The sequence below is a fragment of the Kogia breviceps genome, chromosome 1 (assembly GCF_026419965.1).
Source record: "Kogia breviceps isolate mKogBre1 chromosome 1, mKogBre1 haplotype 1, whole genome shotgun sequence".
NCBI classification, from domain to species: Eukaryota; Metazoa; Chordata; class Mammalia; order Artiodactyla; family Physeteridae; genus Kogia; species Kogia breviceps.
Window position 1 is genome coordinate 71,516,971 of NC_081310.1, and position 19,481 is coordinate 71,536,451.

Below are 19,481 nucleotides of genomic sequence, written 5' to 3' on the forward strand. Positions count from 1 at the left end.
TTTCTATTTACTTTGTTTACTGTTCTTTTACTAACTTTTTTTTTGTTTTGCTGTACGCGGGCCTCTCACCGCTGTGGCCTCTCCCGTTGCGGAGCACAGGCTCTGGACGCGCAGGCTCAGCGGTCATGGCTCACGGGCCCAGCTGCTTCGCGGCCTGTGGGATCTTCCCGGACCAGGGCACGAACCTGTGTCCCCTGCATTGGCAGGTGGACTCAACCGCTGAGCCACCAGGGAAGCCCTACTAGCTTCTTAAGGTAGAAGCTAGGATCATTGATTTTAGCCCTCTCTCATTTTCTAATATAAGCATTTAAAACTCTAAATTTTATTCTTAGTATCACTTTAGTTGCATCCCAGAAATTTAGATATTGTGTGCTTTTATTGTCATTTATTTTAAAATATTATCTAATTTTCCCTGAGATTTTCTCTTTAGAAGTGTATGACTTAATTTCCCAATATTTTAATATTTTCTAGAGAGCTTCTGGTTTATAATTAAATTCAAGTGTGGCCAGAATCTGGATAAATTTCATATGATTCTTAAACCAAATTTTTCTTGGTGCTACTGTGGGAATGAAGTTCTACTACAATCTTTCACATGCTAACCAGAAACAGAACTCTCCCCCAGCTAACTTAGCTTCTTGAAGGCAGGAATTATAGCTTACTGTTTCCATAATGGCAGTACTTGCCACATAACAGAAATTTGATGAACATAAGAATTAATTTATTTAATGAATGCTAAAGATCAAAATAAAGGAGAGTTATGACTTAAACACTGACTTGCCAGTTACTTACAGGTAACTCATAGTGTCATATATAAACACATGGCTCCATACAGCTTTTAAAAGAACTCTAGGAAGACAGAAGGATGGATGTGAACTCTAAAATGGAATATGAACCATGTGATTGAAATTTATCTCAATTTATAGTGATACTGTAACTACCACTTTCACTCTGCTTTATAGTGTATAGTTTCTATGCGTTTTCTCAAAGAAGGAAAGGCATGATGTAGAATGATCCATGTGGTTTCTAGAGTCCCTTGCTGTTGAGTTCAGAAATTTAATGGACATAAACAGAAGAAGGAAAGAGGGGTGCATGTCCAAGAGCAAATATAACAATCTATTAAGAAAATGGTTACTCTTCAGGAAATGGAAAGGAAGGAAGGATGATGGCAGTGATGCTGATCATAACAGTAACATTTATTGAGCATTTACTTTGTGGAGGTGTGATGCTAAACAGTTTATGCTCCCCAAACCCTATACCGTTATGCCCACCTTGCAGACACTGAGACTTAGAGAGGTTAGCTGCCTGCCTAAGACCATACAGTTAAAAAGGAAGAAGCCAGGACTGGATCCCAAACACTGTGGCTTTTGAGATTTGTGAAAAAATTCTGAGGGCTGTTATCCCTTATTCAGTGGGACTTGTCATAAATGGGGACCTCCAGGAAAGGGATAGGATTTTCACACACATCCGGTCTGTATTTCTAGAACTAAAGTCAGCAAGGGACTGTCAATGTACACACAGTATTTTCCAAGCCAGTACGTGGGGGAAAAAGCCAGTCTATGAAAGGCAAGCAGAAATTCATGTTAGCAGAGCTAACATGAACTGAGAGGAGGTAGACAAGGAACTGGTGACAAGAGAGGAACCAAAGGGGGACAAGACCTAGGTAGAAATCAGATGGCGTTAGTGGGACACCACAGTTCATGCCCGGCACCGTGCATGGCTCTTTAGAGTGACCTTCACAACCACGCTATGAGGTAAGCACTCTTGTCCCTCCCTTACAAATTGGCCCAAGGCCACATGTATAATATATGGACTTAGAATTACCAAACTCTTAACCATTGTTTCTATCCAGTAGTGGTGGGATGTGAGGATCTGAGGGCTTGGGGGACACCCAGGACCCCAGTGACTGGGACAGATTCCCCTTGGTAAGCCACTGCCACTGCAGGCTGTCTTGTAGTGGTTGGGCTAGCTTTCCATTGATACTGATCCCAGGGTTTCTAAGAGGCACCCAGACTTTTAAGACAAAGAAAACAAAAAGAGGGGTTTTTTTGGCCACGCTGCGCAGCTTGCAGGATCTTAGTTCCCTGACCAGGGATCGAGCCTGGGGCCCATAGCAGTGAAAGCACCAAGTCTTAACTACTAGACAACCAGGGAATTCCTCAAAAAGAGTTTTTAATTATGTTTGGCAAAGGACGAAAATATCTCCTTTGCTTGAGATCAATATTGTTATCGGCATAACCGGAACAGATGACAGAAAGGAAACACATCCTTTCAGCATTTATGTTCCTTCCATTTTTCCTTCCTAAGAAAGTAACTTTGAGTTGGAAAAGATAAGGTTCCCACAGGTCTTGGTGGCAGAAAATGGAATCCCAAAGCAAGAGAGAAGGTTCTAAAAGGAGCCCTTGGGGACTTCCTGGTGGTACAGTGGTTAAGACTTGGACTTCCAATGCAGGGGGTACGGGTTCGATCCCTGGTTGGGGAGTGAAGATCCCACATGCCTCGTGGCCAAAAAACCAAAACATGAAACAGAAGCAATATTGTAACAAATTCAATAAAGAATTTAAAACTGGTTTTCCACATCAGAAAAAAAAAAAACTTTAAATAAATAAGTGGAGCCCTTGGGGTCCAGGGACCTGACCAGATAAATTATATTCTAGAAGACCCGCTGTCTCCTTCAAGGGGCTGAGGTTTTTTGGAAAGGTGCTAGAAGCCCAGCCATGAGAAAATTTTGATCTTTTAAATAAAGGGCAGACAGTTTGGATGATTTTTTTGTCTGGTGAGCTAGATGTTGTTCCCAGGCGATAGGCAGTGTCTGCATTTTCCCAGACTTGACAGTTTCTTTCTGAGAGTTGCCAGATTGGTTTTCCAGGTATTGTGCAAAAAGAATGCATTTGGGTTGCAGCGCTACATTTGACAGATAAAGTCTCTGTCCTTGAAGATAAGATGTACCTCTGGGTCAGGGCTGATGGTAGCCAGGCCGGGTATGTGAGTAGCTTACTGGATGCAGAGTACTAATTAATGGATTGACCTTGATCTAGAGAATGGATCTTTCACACTACAGATTTCTGGCCTCCATCTTGCCTTGGTAAGTGTTTTTATTAATGACTTGGATAGAGACATTGATGGCCTGGTGATAAAATTTGTGGATGACACAAAGCTGGAAGAGACAGCTAATACACTGGACGGCAGAATTGCGATGCAAAAAAGATTTGACAGGCTGAAACAATGGGCCAGATCTAATAAGATTATGTTTAATGGGGATAAATGTAAAGTCCTACACTTGGTTAAAATAAACAAGCAAATAAGATGGAATAAGCAGCAGATGGGAGAGATGTGCTTTGATAGTAGCCTATGTGGAAATGATAGAGATGTTTCAATTGATTGTAAGCTCAAAATGAATCACCAGTGCACTGTAAGCTTAGACTATAATGGAAGTGTGGGTAGAAAATAACGGAGGCAGTGTCCTTTCTTACTCCAAATTGATGGCTCATATTTGCAGAGTGCTCATTGTATGGTAAACATCTTTACATGGATTCTCACTACTGGCCTTTGAGGGGCTATTATAACCCCATCTTATAGATAAGGAAACCAAAGCTGAGATTAAGTAATATGTCCAAAGTCACATGCGAGAGCCAGGATGGGGACATGGGTGTTGTGACCACACAGAGCGTGCTAAACCGCTACGCCGGGCTGCCTTTAGTCCCTTTAGCTAGACAATAGTGCTAGGTTTTGGTATATCAGTTCACCTTATAAAAGTGAACATTTATAAGCTGAAGGAGTTGAGGACTTGAAGTCATATCACAGACAAAATGGGAAAAGACTTGGGGTTGGGCCATGACCCCTGTCCTCCCATGTGTAATAGGTTTAGATTGTCCCTCCCTCAGGTCCTGGAGGACAGAGCCATGGCCAAGGGGGTGCAGATACAAGGGCGCATATTCAGGTTCAAACGAGCATGAACTTTCTAATAATGACAGCTCTCTGACAATGGACTGACATCTAACGAGGGAGTGTCACTAGATGGTATCAAGCACAGGCCGATTGATCACTTGCCAGGAACCATCACGGGACCAGGTGACTTTTGAATTCCCATCCCACTGAGGGTTCTGGGCTTTTAGACAAGTCCTGACATCTGGACTGAAGAGCCTGGGCATTTTCAGGCACAGGAGAATGTCCTGGGGTTTTCAATGGCTTGCATTTCAACAATGAACACCAATAAACTGATACAACACTCCCCTCCAGGGAGCTACCTTATTTTTTTAAACTATAATGCCTCAAGGATTTTTGAAGTATGTGCTACTCTTTACCTATATAACAAAAGTCCCTAGACAGCTGCCTCAGATCCATTGTGGAAGGTATAAGAACAAATAAGGAGACCAGAAAAAGTATATCATGCTCTGTACTCTCTCTACTTCATTGTGGTATTTGTGCCCTTTTACTACTGTCAGCTTATCAGATACATTTGACACTGTCAGAATTTTATACATACTTAACAGCCTTTCACTTCCTCATCCCTATCCCCAAGTCAGCCTTTGTAAATGATGTTCTTTTTTTTTAAGAATTATATTTTATTTGGTGGACAAAACTGAGGCCTTAAACCTAAGAGACAGCCTCTTTAGATAGCTCTGAGGGCCTGCTCCAATGATGTTCTCTATTCTGCCATGGTCTGGTGAAACAGAACTGTTACATTAATGGTTACCATTATACATCGAAGATGAGTAAATAGGTTCAGAGCAAGGAACTGAAGATATATTCCATCAGTAAATTACTTTATATGATCTATAATTCATGGACATTGGAGCAACCGTTTGATTACTGAGAGATTTCCCTCTCCAAGACATCGAAAAATCTAGAGTATTTTTCATCTTTGTCCTGGATAATTAAGATTTTTGGACCTGTGGCCCCATATATAAAATGTTTTTAAAGTATAGCCTCCCATATTAAAAGAAGAAACAATGGTCCAGCGGTGAGACGGACATTTTGTCAAGCCCCTAGCCAGCTAATCTATCAGAGCAGCTCCTATGGCTTACCTGCTGGTGGAGAAAGCAGTCACTGCCCCATGTAATGAGACGACATCAGGTAATGTAGGTAAATATACTTGGGCTTGCACTGGTCTCATGCTCCAGTCGCGTTTTCGTAGGATGCCCACACCATCTTAATCATGCCTGGCAGGGAAGAAATTCTCTTTTCTCCCTTTTTTCCCCTGAGACATATTTCTGTGTTTCCCCTGTATCATTTAAACATATTAAATCACTGTTAGTACGCAGAGTGGGCATCATGTTAGCATAAGATCTAATCAGAGCGAGTCTGCTGGTCTCTGAAGGCTTTATTCTTTTTGTCTCTTTCCTCTGTTTTCTTGTTAGACGGAAGAGGCTTTTTTGACATCCTCATTTGTTCTGCTGTGTAATAGCATGGGATCTTTCGGAGCTGTTGACATCTGCTCCACTCTAGAGAGCTTCAGAACGGAGCCAGCAAAGCAATAATAATTATGCCTGAATGGACTGCAAAGGATGCAGGAGATGAGAAGGAAGATGAGAAAAAACACATCCAGTGTGCTGGTGTTCTAACCTGGAGTGAAAGTGTGTGTGCGTGTACACACACTGAGGCAATTCCTATATGTGCATTGTAGACAGAAATCATTTTCCTGATGGTAATGGACTTGGAATCAGTCAGGTTCGGAGTTCTCCAAATTCCCCAATCCTTGCTCCTTCCCCCAGAAGGCCCCACTCGATGTGGGTGTTGCTTTCTCCATGTTCACTGGAGGTTTGCAGGACTCAGAGGAGAGGGGCCTTTTTCCTCCTGTCCCTACCTTTATACACAGCTGGGGAAGGAAGGCTGCAGGTGTGTCTTCTTCCCTGGATACTACTCTCTGAGGATAAATTAGGTTCTTTGGGAAGAAGCTGTAAGTCTTCCTGATTGTCAAGATATTAGTTATTAAGTAACTGGTCTGCTGGCCCTATACTAGTATCAAAAATAGCAGCTGGCGTCTATTGAACGCTTAGTATTTGCCAGGCACTGTGACAGTCCTTCATGTCCTTAAAGAAACCCATAATGTAGGTGTAACTATTACCCACATTTGCAGATGAAAAGATTAGGGCACGGAGTTCCCTCACAGCTAATGAAGGGTGGCTTCAGGAATTGGACCCAGGCCTCTGTGACCCCAGAAACTGCATTCTTAGCTCCTAGGCCATATTCCCAGAGGCCTTGCTTGTACCTGAAGAGAGACTGGTTTTTAAAGGCTGTGGTTACACAAGAACAAAAGAACCGGTCATGTCATTCATTTGTGATTCTTCAGCAAGGCAGCCAGGCTGCTCAGTGACACACGTGGTCAGTTCCAAGAACAACCGATCGGTTTAATAAAGAGAACTGAAGTAAAATCAACCCCCAAAACCAGAGAGCCTACTTTCTTTTATTGGGTTAACTCGATATTTTGTAGAATCCAGGAATCCTACCGAAGCCCAGTGTCTTGAGTTCAATCAGGGCCCAGGGCTCACTCACCCTGCGCTGTCTTGAGACCCTGCTCCATCCTGGCAGCTGATGCACCAAGGCTGGACTGGCCCTGACCAAAGTGGGGAGGCAGATGAGACTCATGAATGGGAAGCACCTGCTTCCTGCCTATGCCATCGGTCTCCCCCAGCCTCATTCCCACCCTGCCCCACTCCAGCACTCAAACCATAAAGTTCCTCCGACATCTTTTACCTCTTCAGAACCCTCTCCTGAGGAGGCCCAGACTACTCCTTTACACTGAGTGAACCCTCTTAGGAAGATTTATTTTAATCAGGAAAAATGCCTTTATCAGGTCAAAGGAGTATATCTACAGCAGTGGCATCTTAGGCCTCCCCAAGCTAATAAGACAGCTGGGGGCTCGGAGAGTGACTCCATGTCACCCTCCTTATCATGCTCCTTGGGAAGAGTCAGGGCCTTCTTGCATCTACTCATGGTTGGCGGCAGGGATGGAGCAGAGCCAAGGGCACAGGACCTCCTAGGGGTCCAGCTCAAGATGTGGGAGTCATGAGGTTTTGTGTAGGAAAGCACTTTGAAAAAGGAACTTTGGAAAGGGTGAATCACAGCACTGAGGGACATTGTAGGCAGGAAAGAGAGAAAAAGAATGACCTAAACAATTGAAAGCTTGGGCAGAAAAAAGGCAAACTGGGATTACTCTTGGGAGATAAAAACCTAGAGCTAGAGAGAAAAAAATGTCATGTGCGACACCGTGTCTGTCAGCAGCTGTGCCGCTGAAAATTACCCAACAGGAAGAGCAGGCAGCCAGCAAGATGGAAACTGCCAGCGCAATAATGCATCAAGGAATGCCAGGGCCGGTTTGGGCTGTGGATAAAACTGAGCACGTCTGGGGCCAAGAAAGAGCAGGGTTGCTCTTGGCATGTGTCCAGCATTGGCACACGTGCTGTGAGACCCAACTTGGGCCAGAATTAGCATTAATTGCCCAATAATAGCAATGGCCACGCCATATTTATATATGATAGCTCCTATGACCACAGCAGTCAGTAGGTGAAATGCACTCAGCCAACCAAGACTTCGGGTATAGGACAGAATATCATCCCTTTGGCTTTCGGTGGTTTGGTTTTTTTGTTTTTCATTTTCTTGCTTTAAAAAAAAATTAATCTTTTAAATTTATTTTTATACAATTTTTAAAGGTTACTTTCAACTTACAGTTATTAAAAGAATATTGGCTATATTCCCTGTGTCGTACAATACATCCTTGAGCCTATCTTATGCCCAATAGTTTGTACCTTCACTCCCCCACCCCCGTGTTGCCCCTCCCCCCTCCCCACTAGTTTGTTTTTTTGTAACCACTGGTAACCACTAGTTTGTTTTTTGTATCTGTGAGTCTGCTTCTTTTATGTTATATTCACTAGTTTGTCATATTTTTTAGATTCCACATATATTGCTTTTGGGTTTTAATGCAATAAAACGTCTTCCACCTCTGTAGACAGTTGTAAGCCATACAGGAACTCTAACAATTTAGGACTCCATAGAGTCTCTGGAAAATTCTATCTTGCCTTCCTGAGTCCCTGTGTTTAGTCACTAGGATCTGTAGTTGCTCTTCCCAGGTGAGTTGGAGCGATATGTCCAGAGACCTCAAGGGAGGGAGCTCTGAGGTCCCCAAGGGCTGGGTGGACACCAGGCCCCTGTAGTCCTTCTTGGAAGTGCACAAATGCACAGAGAGCTGGCCACTGGGAGCATCTCTGCAGCAAAGGCCACTGCCTGCAACAAGTCCATCCAGATCAGCAAATCTGCATAGTGTAGTTCTATGGGGACCGCTGCTCTTGATTTAATTAATGGTTTGCTTGTTTGCATAATTCTCCTCAGGAAGGACTATTAGCACCTCAAAAGGATGTTAAAAGTATCCTTAGTAATAACAAAGTAAATACAAACCTAGTTTATCACTTTGTCACTTTCAACAAACACCACTCTGACTACTAACCTTTCCCAGGGAGGTGTCCTATTTAAGTCAACAGCCAGCCAAATAGGAAAAGTGAACACAGGCCAGTCTGTGAACTAGTTCATGGTGAAAAGCCAAAAATAATTTCTATAATGATATATATTTTTTTAATTCCCCAAAATCTGAAAGATGCCAGAGGCATGTGTATGACTTTTCCTTCCTCCCTCCTTCCACATAAAAGCTTTTGTAGAGAACCTGCTGGGCTGATAGTACGTTCTTTGCATCTCAAGGGAGCAGTTTGTAAAAATGTTTACGTGGGCCTCTCACTGTTGTGGCCTCTCCCGTTGCGGAGCACAGGCTCCGGACGCGCAGGCTCAGCGGCCATGGCTCAGGGGCCCAGCTGCTCCACGGCATGTGGGATCTTCCTGGAACCGGGGCAAGAACCCGAGTCCCCTGCATCGGCAGGCGGACTCTCAACCACTGCACCACCAGGGAAGCCCCTGTAAAAATGTTTTTAGAACACTAATTTTTATAACACCCCAAGGAAAGATGGAAAGGTGGGCCATTTACATAAAATTAAGGATTTCTGCATATCCCGTTTCTGCCCTGCCTCTTAAAGAAAACAGAGGGAGAACAGCAAGTCTCCTTGAAATTTTAGGAACCAGCTGAGATTTGATTTTTTAAAAAATGCCTCTGAAGAAGGAAAGCAGGGACCAGAGAGTATGACCTAGCCCTTCAGTGGCTCAAGACATGCCAAGATGCAGGTGAAACCAGTGACCTCATTATGTACACGCTGGGGTGGGATTGGGGGAGTTTCTTTCTATGTGGCAAGATTAGTCAGTAAAATCTCTCCAAACTTTCCATAGAAACTTTGGCAGTTAAGGCCTATGGACTATTTTCAAAAACTGAAATTTAACTCTTTAGCTAAAAAAAACTATTTATTTTAGTTATGTACTATATCTATTGTTGGTTTTTAAATTAATTAATTATTTTTTATTAAAGTATAGTTGATTTACAATGTTGTATTAGTTTTAGGTGTACAGCAAAATGATTTGGTTTTATCTATATATGTATATATATTATATATGTATTCTTTTTCAGATTCTTTTTCGTTATAGTTTATTACAAAATATTGAGTAGAGTTCCCTGTGCTATAAGTAGGTCCTTGTTTATCTATTTTGTATATAGTAGTGTGTATATGTTAATCCCAAACTCCCAATTTATCCACCCCCTTCCCCTTTGGTAACCATAAGTTTGTTTTCTACATCCTTGTTTTTTTAAACAAAAGATAATGACATAATCTTAACTTTTTTATGGTCATCACCTGTCATGGATGAGCCTGGTCTTATTACCTGGAAACTGGAGAAATAAGTTCAGAAATCAAAATATAACTGGGGCAACTAGAATTACTTTCAAAGTAGCAGAGTGATATTGCCCTTCACCTACCCAGCGTAAGTTCCTATTTCCTCCTGCCTGTTAGAACTCAGGTTCTATCTCCCCGGGAAGCCCAGGGGCCTCAGGGGAAGCTAATCAAAACCCAGCTTCTCACCACCACTTACTCCTGGGCATGGCTAATCTCAACCCCTTGCCAGGGGTTGGTTCAGAAATGATCGTATGATTGAGCCAACAAGGCAAAAGGAGAGACTTTCTGAGAGCCTCTGGGGAAAATATCCTTGTTCTTTAGAGACTGCCATGGGAAGTCTCTCTGGACATTACTATTCCTAGATGTGAGGCAAACTGCTACAGCTGTCTTGCTACCAGGCTGAGGATGAAGTTACGAGGGGAAGAGGACAGAGCTAAGAGAATTGCAGGGAAATCCAGCCAGAGCCAAAAGACCCCATCAACCTCAAAGCCTCAAGTACCGCTGGAATTCAGTTATATGAGCTATACTTGCTTTATAAGCTGGCTGGAGTTTTCTGTTGCATATAAGTAAATCTAAACTAATACAAGTTGTCAAAAACTAGAAACTTCCAAACAGTACTAATGACAAAGACAAAGCATTTGCCGGTATAAAGAATGTAACATTGACTAACGGATAAAAAGAAGAGAAACTGCATTGAAATATAACAAAATGGCTTTCTCTACAGTGAAAATGATTAATTTATGAAGTAATTTACCACTGAATTTAAAGCCTTGTCACCACTCAGGACAGTATGAATACGACCAGGTAAAATGATCCAAAGTCTAAGAAACAGATATCTATTGTGGCCATACTCAACCTTAGCATAGGACTTGTTGAAGAGGATAAAGCAGTACATCCTACTGTACAGTTTAAAATGGCCCTCAAGATGCCTTGGTTGAGAGACCAGAGACTGTTCTAGAGGCTCTGGAAATAAAAATACGGTTCCTAGTGGATGGGGCATGGGCTGGAGGAGGGTCAATAAAATTTATGGAAGCCAAGGCCTATTTGGGGCATAAATAAAAGTGGAAGGCTTTAAGGAATTGAAAAGTGTTCCCTTCCCATCTAAAATACCTCCCTGAAATCCCTGATGTTTGAAATTATGTTAACTTAGGAATAAAGACAGTCCCTTAACAACGAGATAAAGGTCTCAGATGGAAACTTCCATGAGAGCACTAATATGGTACTAAAAACTAGGCTGCTCTGAAGTGGACGTTAGTTTACTTTCTGTTGCACTGGCTCTAGAGTATAAGCTTTGTGAGGCCAGGTATATTTTTGTCTTGTTCATTGCTTTGTCCCTTGTAACTAAAATGGTCCCCAATCCATAGTACATGTAACAAAAATGTTTGTGAATGAATGGATGAATGAGATAGCCAAATCCTTACCCAAAACAAACTTTTATAGGAGAGAAGAAATTTTTAGAGGACACTATATGGCTGAACAAGATAAAGGAAAAGTGAACCATGCAGAAGCTAAAGGTGGGGGGAAGGACGAAAGATGGGAAAGGCAATTTTTTCTTACTTTGTTTAGTTAAGGGCAGCTCCTGATTGGATTCTCACACTAGACGCATGTCACGGAGCTGGAAAACCCAACATCCTCAGGCTAGAGAATCACGAAGAGTATTTGAGCCAAGTAGCAGAACCACGTTGTACCTGCGCTTTCCACAGGCCTGTCCTCTTTCTCCAAATATCAATGCCCCCAAATCCCCTCCCCAAAGTCCACAGGTGGATTTATCATGAAGTTGATATAGGTCAAGCTTTGGTGCCCCCACTTGTTAGGAGGAATCCTAGCAATGCATTCACTTGGCATATGTTTTGGCAAAATTTGTAAAAGTCACATATTTTAGTCATAATAGGTCAGACTGCCCTCTCTTTCTACTCTGACTTGCCCTCTTATCAGGTGGCATCAGGGTGGCTGCAAGCATTTTGGGGGGCCCAGCTAAGGCAAGTGCAGTTGGAAATATATCGGTTTGTGTTTAACGGGATGTATTGATGTGATTCCCAGTCACTTTATGTATAAATATTTCTAGCTATCCTTTTGTAGGAGTGGCTTTCAGGAACATTCCCACAGCCCACTGTGGAAGCTCATCTGGTTGTCATCACATAAAGTGGCAGACCTAAATGTTGTATCACAATATGAATGTGTTCTATGACCTTAGTGGAGGAAAATAAAGGTTTGAAATGGAGCCAGAAGATTGTAGAAAATTCTTTCCAATCAATTTTTTTTAACTTCTTTATTGGAGCATAATTGCTTTACAATGATGTGTTAGTTTCTGCTTTATAACAAAGTGAATCAGCTATACATATACATATATCCCCATATCTCCTCCTTCTTGCATCTCCCTCCCCCCTCCCTATTCCCACCCCTCTAGGAGGTCACAAGGCACTGGAGCTGACCTCCCTGTGCTATGTGGCTCCTTCCCACTAGCTATCTATTTTACATTTGGTAGTGTATATATGTCCATGCCACTCTCTCACTTCCTCCCAGCTTACCCTTCCCCCTCCCCGTGTCCTCAGGTCCATTCTCTACAAACAAAGGATTCAGTATTCATTGACACCTACTCAAAATGAAGTTCTTTCCTATTGGTAATACACACAAAGGTGCAATGTATATGTTTGTGGTTTTGTACCACACAATAAAATTATTTTTCATATATTTGTATATGAAGTCCATGGAAACATCTAAAGTGACATCTAAAGTGAATTGTAACGAAAAAAAGAAAATTATTCCAAAGGTATAAATGATTAACAGGAAGAGATTAATTACTAATAGAAATAATACATAGGCTCTTGGATTATTTAATGATCTAATTAATGAGAAAGAGTGAGTTATCTGAACATATTTGAAAAAATATTTGTATTTCTTTATGATTTGACAGGAATATGCATATTGACAAACATGTACTTCATAATACACCACTACAATGAGGACATTGCCAACAAAATAGTTAACAGTGAGCAATATCAATTCAAAACCTTTAAGACTAGGCACTAAACAACAAAAAACTGGAAAAGGTCTGAAATCTTATAGATGACAAAAATTTGGGTGAAGTTCCCAAAATTGACTATAATCCCATACATCCATGTGATGATACCAATAATGAGCTGTGAAGCACACAGAAACTCTTCTAAATTATTAATAAACAAATTTGATCAACCATGTTACAGGAAAGAATGATTTATCTGGTTTTTTTTTTCAGTGTATACATGTCAATCCCAATCTCCCAATTCATCACACCACCACCACCACAACCCCGCTGCTTTCCCCCCTTGGTATCCATACTTTTGTTCTCTACATCTGTGTCTCAATTTCTGCCCTGCAAACCGGTTCATCTGTACCATTTTTCTAGGTTCCACATATATGCGTTAATATACGATATTTGTTTTTCTCTTTCTGACTTACTTCACTCTGTATACAGTCTCTAGATCCATCCACGTCTCTACAAATGACCCAATTTCATTCCTTTTTATGGCTGAGTAATATTCCATTGTATATATGTACCACATCTTCTTTATCCATTTATCTGTCGATGGGCATTTAGATTGCTTCCGTGACCTGCCTATTGTAAATAGTGCTGTAATGAACATTGGGGTGCATGTGTTTTTTTGAATCATGGGTTTCTCTTGGTATATGCCCAGTAGTGGGATTGCTGGGTCATATGGTAATTCTATTTTTAGTTTTTTAAGGAAACTCCATACTGTTCTCCATAGAGGCTGTATCAATTTACATTCCCACCAACAGTGCAAGAGGGTTCCCTTTTCTCACACGCACTTCAGCATTTGTTGTTTGTAGATTTTCTGATGATGCCCATTCTAACAGGTGTGAGGTGATACCTCATTGTAGTTTTGATTTGCATTTCTCTAATAATTAGGGATGTTGAGCAGCTTTTCATGTGCCTCTTGGCCATCTGTACGTCTTCTTTGGGGAAATGTCTATTTAGGTCTTCTGCCCATTTTTGGATTGGGTTGTTTTTTTAATATTGAGCTGCATGAGCTGTTTATATATTTTGGAGATTAATCCTTTGTCTGTTGATTCGTTTGCAAATATCTTCCCTCATTCTGAGGGTTGTCTTTTCGTCTTGTTTGTAATTTCCTTTGTTTTGCAAAAGTTTTAAGTTTCATTAGGTCCCATTTGTTTATTTTTGTTTTTATTTCCATTACTCTAGGAGGTGGATCAAAAAAGATCTTGCTGTGATTTATGTCAAAGAGTGTTCTTCCTATGTTTTCCTCTAAGAGTTTTATAGTGTCCAGTCTTACATTTAGGTATCTAATCCATTTTGAGTTTATTTTTGTGTGTGGTATTAGGGTGTGTTCTAATTTCATTCTTTTACATGTAGCTGTCCAGTTTTCCCAGCACCACTTACTGAAGAGACTGTCTTTTCTCCGTTGTATATCCTTGCTTTCTTTGTCATAGATTAGTTGACCATAGGTGTGTGGGTTTATCTCTGGGCTTTCTATCCTATTCCATTGATCTATATTTCTGTTGCTGTACCAGTACCATATTGTCTTGATTACTGTAGCTTTGTAGTATAGTCTGAGGTCAGGGAGTCTGATTCCTCCAGCTCTGTTTTTTTCCCTCAAGACTGCTTTGGCTATTCAAAGTCTTTTGTGTCTCCATACAAATTTTATATTTTTTGTTCTAGTTCCTTAAAAAATGCCATTGGTAATTTGATAGGGATTGCATTGAATCTGTAGATTGCTTTGGGTAGTAGAGTCATTTTCACAATATTGATTCTTCCAATCCAAGAACATGGTATATCTCTCCATCTGTTGGTATCATCTTTAATTTCTTTCATCAGTGTCTTATAGTTTTCTGCATACAGGTCTTTTGTCTCCCTTGGTAGGTTTATTCCTAGGTATTTTATTCTTTTTGTTGCAATGGTAAATGGGAGTGTTTCCTTAATTTCTCTTTCAGATTTTTCATCATTAGTGTACAGGAATGCAAGAGATTTCTGTGCATTAATTTTGTATCCTGCAACTTTACCAAATTCAATGATTAGCTCTAGTAGTTTTCTGGCGGCATCTTTAGGATTCTCTATGTATAGTATCATGTCTTCTGCAAACAGTGACAGTTTTATTTCTTCTTTTCCAATTTGTGTTCCTTTTATTTCTTTTTCTTCTCTGATTGCTGTGGCTAGGACTTCCAAAACTATGTTGACTAATAGTGGTGAGAGTGGACATCCTTGTCTTTTTCCTGATCTTTCAATTTTTCACCATTGAGAATGATGTTTGCTGTGGGTTTGTCGTATATGGCCTTTATTATGTTGAAGAGGTTCCCTCTATGCCTGCTTCCTGGAGAGTTTTTATCATAAATGGGTGTTAAATTGTGTCAAAAGCTTTTTCTGCATCTGTTGAGATGATCATATGGTTTTTATCCTTCAATTTGTTAGTATGGTGTATCACATTGACTGATTTGCATATATGGAAAAATCCTTGCATCTCTGGGATAAATTCCACTTGATCATGGTGTATGATCCTTTTAATGTGTTGTTGGATTCTGTTTGCTAGCATTTTGTTGAGGATTTTTGCGTGTATATTCATCAGTGATGTTGGTCTGTAAATTTTTTTTTTTTGTAGTATCTTTGTTTGGTTTTGGTATCAGAGTGATGGTGGCCTCATAGAAAGAATTTGAGTTTTCCTTCCTCTGCAGTTTTTTGGAAGAGTTTGAGAAGGTTGGTTGTTAGCTCTTCTCTAAATGTTTGTTAGAATTCACCTGTGAAGCCAGCTGGACCTGGACTTTTGTTTGTTGGAAGATTTTTAATCACAGTTTCAATTTCATTACTTGTGAGTGGTCTGTTCATATTTTCTATTTCTTCCTGGTTCAGTCTTGGAAGGTTATACCTTTCTAAGAATTTGTCCATTTCTTCCAGGTTGTCCATTTTGTTGGTGTAGAGTTGCTTGTAGTAGTCTGTTAGGATGCTTTGTATTGTTGCAGTATCCATTGTAACTTCTCCTTTTTCATTTCTAATTTTATTGATTTGAGTCCACTCCCTCTTTTTCTTGATGAGTCTGGCTAACGGTTTATCAATTTTGTTCATCTTCTCAAAGAACCAGCTTTTAGTTTTATTGATCTTTGCTTTTGTTTTCTTTGTTTCTATTTCATTTATTTCTGCCCTGATCTTTATGATTTCTTTCCTTCTGCTAACTTTAGGTTTTGTTTGTTTTTCTTTCTCTAGTTCCTTTAGGTGTAAGGTTAGATTGTTTTTTTGAGATTTTCCTTGTTTCTTGAGGTAGGCTTGTATAACTATAAACTTCCCTCTTAGAACTGCTTTTGCTGCATCCCATAGGTTTTGGATCATTGGGTTTTCATTGTCATTTGTCTCTAGGTATTTTTTGATTTCCTCTTTGATTTCTTCAGTGATCTCTTGGCTCTTTAGTAATGTATTGTTTAGCCTCCATGTGTTTGTGTTTTTTACGTTTTTTCCCCATAACTGATTTCTAATCTCATAGCATTTTGGTCAGAAAAGATGCTTGATATGATTTCAGTTTTCTTAAATTTACTGAAGCTTGATTTGTGACCCCAGATGTGATCTGTCCTGGAGAATGTTCCGTGCGCACTTGAGAAGAAAGTGTAATCTGCTGGTTTTGGATGGAATGTCCTATAAATGTCAATTAAATCTATCTGGTCTATTGTGTCATTTAAAGCTTGTGTTTCTTTATTCATTTTCTGTTTGGATGATCTGTCCTTTGGTGTAAGTGAGGTATTAAAGTCCCCCACTATTACTGTGTTACTGTCGATTTCCTCTTTTATAGTAGTTAGCAGTTGCCTTTTGTATTGGGATGTTCCTATGTCGGGTGCGTATATATTTATAATTGTTATATCTTCTTCTTGGATTGACCCCTTGATCATTATGTAGTGTCCCTCCTTGTCTCTTATAACATTCTTTATTTTAAAGTCTATTTTATCTGATATGAGTATGGCTACTCCAACTTTCTTTTGATTCCCATTTGCATGGAATATCTTTTTCCATCCCCTCACTTTCAGTCTGTATGTGTCCCTAGGTCTGAAGTGGGTCTCTTGTAGACAGCATATATATGAGTCTAGTTTTTGTATCCATTCAGCAAGCCTGTGTCTTTTGGTTGGAGCATTTAATCCATTCACGTTTAAGGTAATTATCGAAATGTATGTTCCTATGACCATTTTCTTAATTGTTTTGAGTTTGTTTTTGTAGGTCCTTTTCTTCTCTTATGTTTCCCACTTAGAGAAGTTCCTTCAGCATTTGTTGTACAGCTGGTTTAGTGGTGCTGAATTCTCTTAGCTTTTGCTTGTCTGTAAAGCTTTTGATTTCTCCATCGAATCTGAATGAGATCCTTGCCAGGTAGAGTAATCTTGGTTGTAGGTTCTTCCCTTTCATCACTTTAATTATACCATGCCACTCCCTTCTGGCTTGTAGAGCTTCTGCTGAGAAATCAGCTGTTAACCTTATGGGAGTTCCATTGTATGTTTTTTGTCATTTTTCCCTTGCTGCTTTCGATAATTTTTCTTTGTCTTTAATTTTTGCCAATTTGATTACTATGTGTCTCAGCATGTTTCTCCTTGGGTTTATCCTGTATGGGACTCTCTGTGCTTCCTGGACTTGGATGGCTATTTCCTTTCCCATGTTAGGGAAGTTTTCAACTATAATCTCTTCAAATATTTTCTCGGGTGCTTTCTCTCTCTCTCTTCTCCTTCTGGGACCCCAATAATGCAAATGTTGTTGTGTTTAATGTTGTCCCAGAGGTCTCTTAGGCTGTCTTCATTTCTTTTCATTCTTTTTTCTTTATTTTGCTCCTCAGCTGTGAATTCTACCATTCTGTCTTCCAGGTCACTTATCCGTTCTTCTGCCTCAGTTATTCTGCTATTGATTCCTTCTAGCGTATTTTTCATTTCAGTTATTGTATTGTTCATCTCTGTTTGTTTGTTTTTTAATTCTTCTAGATCTTTGTTAAACATTTCTTGCATTTTCTCAATCTTTGCCTCCATTCTTTTTCCGAGGTACTGAATCATCTTCACTATCATTATTCTGAATTCTTTTTCTGGAAGGTTGCCTATCTCCACTTCATTTAGTTGTTTTTCTGGGGTTTCATCTTTTTCCTTCATCTAGTACATAGCCCTCTGCCTTTTCATCTTGTCTATCTTTCTGTGAATGTGGTTTTTGTTACACAGGCTGCAGGATTGTAGCTCTTCTTGCTTCTGCTGGCTGCCCTCTGGTGGATGAGGTTATCTAAGAGGCTTGTGCCCGTTTTTTCAAGAATGATTTATCTTTATACTCTCTAGAGAGAAAATATTACAAGACCTCTGTCATATGAAGAGGTAATCCAAGAGCATGGAGCTCCCACAAATTAAGTAAAAATCTACAGGGTTATCAGACAGGTAGGCAACAAAAATATTGTGGATTTTTTTTGGATTTTGTGATGCTTGTGGCATTTAAATATTTTTATTTTAATTTTTAAAATTTATTTATTTATTTATTTGGCTGCACCAGGTGTTAGTTGCAGCACTTGGGATGTTTTAGTTGCGGCGTGCAGGATCTTTAGTTGTGGCATGTGAACTCTTAGTTGCAGCATGTGGGATCAAGTTCCCTGACCAGGGATTGAACCCGGCCCCCCTGCATTGGGAGCATGGAGTCTTAGCCACTGGACCACAAGGAAAGTCTCTTTACATATTTTTAAAATGTGTAATTTATGGTGATTCCTCTTATCATTTTAAGTAAATACTCAGTCTTGAGCTTAATTTTGTATTAGTAACCTTTTCCTTTTAAAAGCCCTCTTAAATGATAGAAGCTTCAGATCCCCAAACCAATAGTGATGTTGAGAGGAAGAGATCTTGGATCCACCTATGCTTCTATTCATTTCAACTCTGAATTGATTAAACCATTACTCAGATTTTAAACACACACACAAATAAAAGAAAAATTTATAAAATGGGTGAAATGATCTAACATGAATGTTTCCATATCATCAGTCTTTCCTTAATAGCACAGCCATCCCTACCATGCTGGTGGTAGGATGGTATCTGTGTGTTGGTGATATAAGGAAATTAATAGGGTTCTGGAATTCAGAAGCCCTCTTAGGGTTTATAAAGTGAAGAAAAAAAAAAAAGAGGATCACTGCCCTAGACAATTGTATCTGGAGAACAGAGAAAAGAAAGTTTACTTTGGACTTGAAGTGTCTTGGGTTTAAATCCCAGTCCTGCTGCTTAAATGGTTGTGTGACTGAGACTTGATTTCTCCATTTGTAAAAATAGGCAGAATATTATGTGCCTTTTAGAGCTTTTGTGAAAATTAAATGCTACTACTGAAATTAAATGAAGCTATAAGGATTAAGTGAATAGGGCTGTTCTAAAGAGTAAATGTGCTCGGTAATAGGTGTTCTGTAAATGTTAGCTTCCTTCTGAAATACATAGAGCAGGACGTCAGCTTATGCAAAGAATGTAAATTTGTTCTGGTCATAAATGTCAGTGCATTTTCTGACAATGCCAGTAAATTTGTACAGACTATATGGATTATATTTCACCTTTTTGCTTTATCCTGAGGCTAATACCAAATAGGGCAACGATGTGTGGGCAATTTTTGAAAGAAGAAATAAGAATGTCTGGTGACACAGAAAGAATTGTTTAACATACCTGGTCATCAAACATGATGTAAACAATTAGATACCATTTCTTCTCCCAGACTGGCAAAGATAAAGAAGGATGAGATGCCCA